A 5,791-nucleotide genomic window follows, 5' to 3' on the forward strand; every position below is an offset into this window, starting at 1 on the left:
CCCTCTTCCCCCCCCTTATTGATGGTCCCCCTCTTCTCTCCTTATAGATGGCCCCCCTCTTCCCCCCCTTATAGATGGTCCCCCTCTTCCCCCCTTATAGATGGTCCCCCTCTTCCCCCCCTTATAGATGGTCCCCCCTCTTCCCCCCCTTATTGATGGTCCCCCTCTTCTCTCCTTATAGATGGCCCCCCTCTTCCCCCCCTTATAGATGGTCCCCCTCTTCCCCCCTTATAGATGGTCCCCCTCTTCCCCCCCTTATAGATGGTCCCTCCTCTTCCCCCCCTTATAGATGGTCCCCCTCTTCCCCCCCTTATAGATGGTCCCCCTTTTCCCCCCCTTATAGATGGTCCCCCTCTTCCCCCCCTTATAGATGGTCCCCCTCTTCCCTCCCTTATAGATGGTCCCCCCTCTTCCCCCCCTTATAGATGGTCCCCTTCTCCCCCCCTTATAGATGGTCCCCCTCTCCCCCCCCTTATCGATGGTCCCCCTCTCCCCCCCCTTATAGATGGTCCCCCTCTTCCCCCCTTATAGATGGTCCCCCTTTTCCCTCCCCCCCCCCCCCCCCCCCCGTGCCGGTACCGGGCGGCGGTCCGAAAAACAGACTGCGGCACCGGCTCCGATCGATCCGTGGGTTCAGGTTAAAGCGGATGTATTCTTATCCATCATGAGAATGTGATGTCAGCTAATGTCACCAGCCCTGTGAAGGGAGTGTTTAAAGGGGTTATCCAGCACTACAAAAACATGGCCACTTTTCCCCCTATTCTTGTCTCCAGTCCAGGTGTGGTTTGCAATTAAGCTCCATTTACTTCAATGGAACTGAGTTTCAAAACCCCAACCAATCTGGAGACAAGAGAGAGGGGGGAAACTGGCCATGTTTTTGTGGATAACCCTTTTAAGGACATATACTCACCCAAAGCAGTGCGCAACAGTTAGAATCCTTCTGCCGACACCTACAATGGAGAACTTACAGTAAGTTGGGCGTACATGAACCTGATGACTCGGCCATTGAAAAAGATGGATACAGTCCAAGGAGACCTATGACTGTCATTATAGACTTTTCTAGGCTGCAGACTAAAGCAATCAGTGGCCTCTACCATGCAAAACGGGCATAATAGTCACATGACCTTGCATATCACAGACTCCGTACTATTTTTATAGCATATTCCACAATTTAATCCGTAAAACAGGACTCACAAGGGGGCCCCTGGATTTGAACTAGAGACTTCTTAATCTGCAGTCAAATGCTCTACCATTGAGCTATACCCACAGTGATGTATGGGTATGAAATGTTTTTCTCAAATAAATAAACCTTGTCACATAATAATAATAATAATAATTATATATTTATTTGTATAGCACCAACAGATTCTGCAGCACTTTTTTTTCTATGCATACAGTACAGAGGTACATAATACACAGTTAAATAATTAGAATAAATAAAATAACATAAAAATACAAAGTATAAACGAGACCTGCTCGTTGGAGCTTACAGACTACAACTTGGGTTGACACCAGGCGTAAGTGCTTTATTTGTCCATGGTCCAGCCATTGTACATAGTTAGAAATACAGGATGAGCGCGTAACAACGCCAATATCTGATTGCAAATAAACATATAAAGTGCAGGAACATTCAGAGATATAGAGCGAGGGAAAGAACAGAAGGGGGAACAAGTTTAGGGAACATTATAAGCGAGCCTGAAGAGATGAGTCTTCAGGGCACGCTTGAAACTGTGAGTATTGGATATGAGTCTGAGGTCTTTGGGTAAGGCGTTCCAGAGAACTGGTGCAGCACGAGAGAAGTCTTGGAGGCGGGAATGAGAGGTTCTGGTTATGGAAGATGTTAAGATTAGATGATTAGCAGAGCGCAGAGCACGGGAAGGATGATAGGTGGAGATGAGGGAGGAGATGTATGGAGGGGCAGATTTGTGGAGAGCTTTATGGGTGAGGGTGAGGAGCTTAAAGAGGAAGACCGATTAGTAGGGAGTTACAGTAGTCTAGACGAGAATGGATCAGGGCCACAGTCAGAGTCTGAGCGGTGTCAGTGGTGAGAAATGGACGGATTCTGGAGATGTTTTTGAGATGTAGGTGACAGGAGCGTGTAAGAGCTTGGATATAGGGAGTGAAGGATAGATCAGAGTCTAGCATAACCCTCAGACATCGAGCTTGATGCACAGGAGTTATGCTAGTACCACAGACTGAGAGGGAGATGTCAGGTTTAGGTTTGTTAGAGGGAGAAAATACCAGAAGTTCAGTTTTAGAGAGATTAAGTTTGAGAAAGAGAGAGGTCATAGTGTTAGAGAGAGGAGATAGACAGTCACTAGTATTTGACACCTGGGTAAGAGCAGTTTCAGTGGAGTGAAGAGATCGGAAGCCAAACTATAGAGGGTCGAGAAGAGAGTTGTCAGAGAGATAGCGGGTTAGGCGAGAATAGACCAGACGTTCTAGGAGTTTGGAGATGAAGGAGAGATTAGAAACAGGCCGATAGTTGGAGGCCGACACTTCAAGGGGAGTGTAGCATTACATGTGAGGGACCATATAATGCATAGTTGTTTCAAGATCTATAAAGTGGCTGCAAAAGAAATATTTATGTAGTAACATAGAAATATACAGTCTTTTTAAGTTGTCATAAAAACAGTTTAATGTCTTACACAAGGACAGAATAATAAAACTTCTAGAGTAGATTGCTGCAGGGCAAATAGTCAGAACACATAACATCATTGATAGCGCCAACGATGAAGATAACTAAAATGTAGCCAACAATTCATATAATATAATTCTGTAAGTAACAGAAAAACCCATAATTAAACAGGTTACATTATGTAACCGGACCTCAGACAGACCCCCATAATGTAATACAGACCCCGTTATGTAACCAGACCTCAGAGAAACCTCAATAATGTAATACAGACCCCCATAATGTAATAAAGACCCTAAAAATGTAATGCAGACTCTCAAAATGTAATACTGACCCCAGGCAGACCCCATAATGTAATAGACTCTTAAAATATAATACCCCACACAGACCCCCATAATGTAATACAGACCCTCAAAATGCAATACAGACTCTCAAAATGTAATACTTACCTGAGACAGACCCCCATAATGTAATAAATGACCACAGTCAGACCTCTATAATATAATTTAGACCCCAGACTTCATAATGTTATATAGACCCCAGAATGTAATAATGCCCTCCCAAACCCCTATAATATAATACATAGACAGACCCTCATGTAATGAGACATCCCTATAATGTAATACAGATCCCAGATCCTGTCTCAGTTCTGTAATCCGGCCTCTACCATCATGATGGTCACATGACTTGGGCCTACCACACGTCAGATTCTCTGTATGAGTGGTAGTATGTGATCTCTGCAGTTCCTCCAGCTGGCTATGCTCCCAGGTGATATGAGTGTTATTACTATAAATAACTTTTCACAGCATATTCCTTAATTTTGAAAAATAGGACTTACAAGGGGGCACCCGGATTTGAACCAGGGACCTCTCGATCTGCAGTCGAATGCTCTACCACTGAGCTATACCCCCTCTGCTGTTTAGTATAGATAGTGTCATTGTACATTGCGGAGGGTGTGTATCCTGTGTAAACCTTCCATTCTATTGCATTGTTTTCTGCTGACTAGGAATAACACTTACACCAAACAGAAAAAGGTCACATATCAAAAGGAACTAGATTTGCATTTCCAGGAAAATACATAGTGCTTGAAAAGAGCGCCCCTTTACCAGTGACTTCCAGAGCGCCCCTTTACCAGTGACTTCCAGAGCGCCCCTTTACCAGTGACTTCCAGAGTGCCCCTTTACCAGTGACTTCCAGAGCGCCCCTTTACCAGTGACTTCCAGAGCGCCCCTTTACCAGTGACTTCCAGAGCGCCCCTTTACCAGTGACTTCCAGAGCGCCCCTTTACCAGTGACTTCCAGAGCGCCCCTTTACCAGTGACTTCCAGAGCGCCCCTTTACCAGTGACTTCCAGAGCGCCCCTTTACCAGTGACTTCCAGAGCGCCCCTTTACCAGTGACTTCCAGAGCGCCCCTTTACCAGTGACTTCCAGAGCGCCCCTTTACCAGTGACTTCCAGAGCGCCCCTTTACCAGTGACTTCCAGAGCGCCCCTTTACCAGTGACTTCCAGAGCGCCCCTTTACCAGTGACTTCCAGAGCGCCCCTTTACCAGTGACTTTTAGAGCGCCCCTTTACCAGTGACTTCCAGAGCGGCCCTTTACCAGTGACTTCCAGAGGGCCCCTTTACCAGTGACTTCCAGAGCGCCCCTTTACCAGTGACTTCCAGAGCACCCCTTTACCAGTGACTTCCAGAGCACCCCTTTACCAGTGACTTTCAGAGCGCCCCTTTACCAGTGACTTCTAGAGCGCCCCTTTACCAGTGACTTCCAGAGTACCCCTTTACCAGTGACTTTCTTTTAAGAGAAACTTTAATCCTGGGTGCCGTCCCTTTAAGAGCAACTTGGCTCCCGTCCCTTTAAGAGCGACATGAGTCCCTTTAGGAGCGACCTGGGTCACTTCACTCTTAACCCTTTCAGGACCAAGGCAAATTTTATGAATATGACCTGTGTCACTTTATTCATCAATAACTTGGGAATGCTTTTACCAATCCTTCTGATTCCAAGATTGTTTTTTTGTTACATATTCTACTTTATGTTAGTGGTAAATTTGAGTTGATAGCTTTAGAATTTTTTTGTGAATAACTCCAAAATGTTGTTAAAAATGTAAAAAAAAGCGCATTCTCTACATTTGAAAGTCTCTGCCAATAAGGAAAATAGTAATACTACATTCATTATTTATTAATTCATATCTATAACATGTCTACTTTATTTTAAAAACATTTGGTGAACATGCTTTTACTTATTTAGGATGTTAGAGGCCGTAAATGTTTAGTAGCAATTTTCAAAATGTTCGTGAAAATTTCAAACTCAGAAATTCTTTAGGCACCAGTTCAGTTTCGGAGTATATTTTAGAGGCCTGTATACTAAAACCCCCCACAATTCAACCCATTTTGAAATCTTCACTCTTTCAAGTATTTAAATTTACATTCATTCAGTTATTTAACCCTTTCTGCATTTCACAGGAATAACTGCAAAGTAAGAGTGAAAAGTAAAAATTTGCATTTTCTTTCCAGAGATTCCAATGTAATCCTATGTGTTTTTTACAAAACCAATTACCGTAACTGATCCACCAAAGCCAGCAATTGCCGATGCTGGATCCCCTTTGGGGGTCCAGTGGCGGTTACACTAAACTGTCAGCTATCAGCTGAAAGTTTAGTTGCGGCTCCCGGTCACTGTTTTTCTAAACAGCGAGCATCTGAAGCAGGTCAGTAAATGTACTGACTTTTGCTTGAAAGGGTTAATGGGACCCATTTCGCTCTTAAAGGGACCCATTTCACTCTTAAAGGGACATATTTCGTTCCTAAAGGGACCCATTTCGCTCTTAAAGGGACCCATTTCGCTCTTAAAGGGACCAATTTCACTCTTAAAGGGATCAATTTCACGCTAAACGGACCCAGGTCGCTCTTAAAGGGACCCATTTCACTCTTAAAGGGACCCAGGTTGATCTTAAAAGGACCCAGATCGCACTTAAAGGGACCCAGTTCGCTCTTAAATGGACTCAGTTCGCTCTTAAAGGGACCCAGGTTGCTCTTAAAGGGACCCATTTAGCCCTTAAAGGGACCCATTTCGCTCTTAAAGGGACCCATTTCGCTCTTAAAGGGACCAATTTCGCTCTTAAAGGGACCCAGGTCGCTCTTAAAAGGACCCATTTTGCTCTT

General features: G+C 44.6%; 1 non-coding gene across 1 annotated transcript; it reads right to left on the minus strand.

The window, feature by feature from the left end:
* Positions 1 to 3,474: 3,474 nt before the first annotated feature.
* TRNAC-GCA (transfer RNA cysteine (anticodon GCA)) lies at positions 3,475 to 3,546 on the minus strand. The gene has a single exon. It is a non-coding gene; the product is annotated as a tRNA-Cys (tRNA).
* Positions 3,547 to 5,791: the final 2,245 nt, after the last annotated feature.

The sequence above is a fragment of the Dendropsophus ebraccatus genome, chromosome 14, assembly GCF_027789765.1.
Source record: "Dendropsophus ebraccatus isolate aDenEbr1 chromosome 14, aDenEbr1.pat, whole genome shotgun sequence".
In the NCBI taxonomy this organism is placed as follows: domain Eukaryota; kingdom Metazoa; phylum Chordata; class Amphibia; order Anura; family Hylidae; genus Dendropsophus; species Dendropsophus ebraccatus.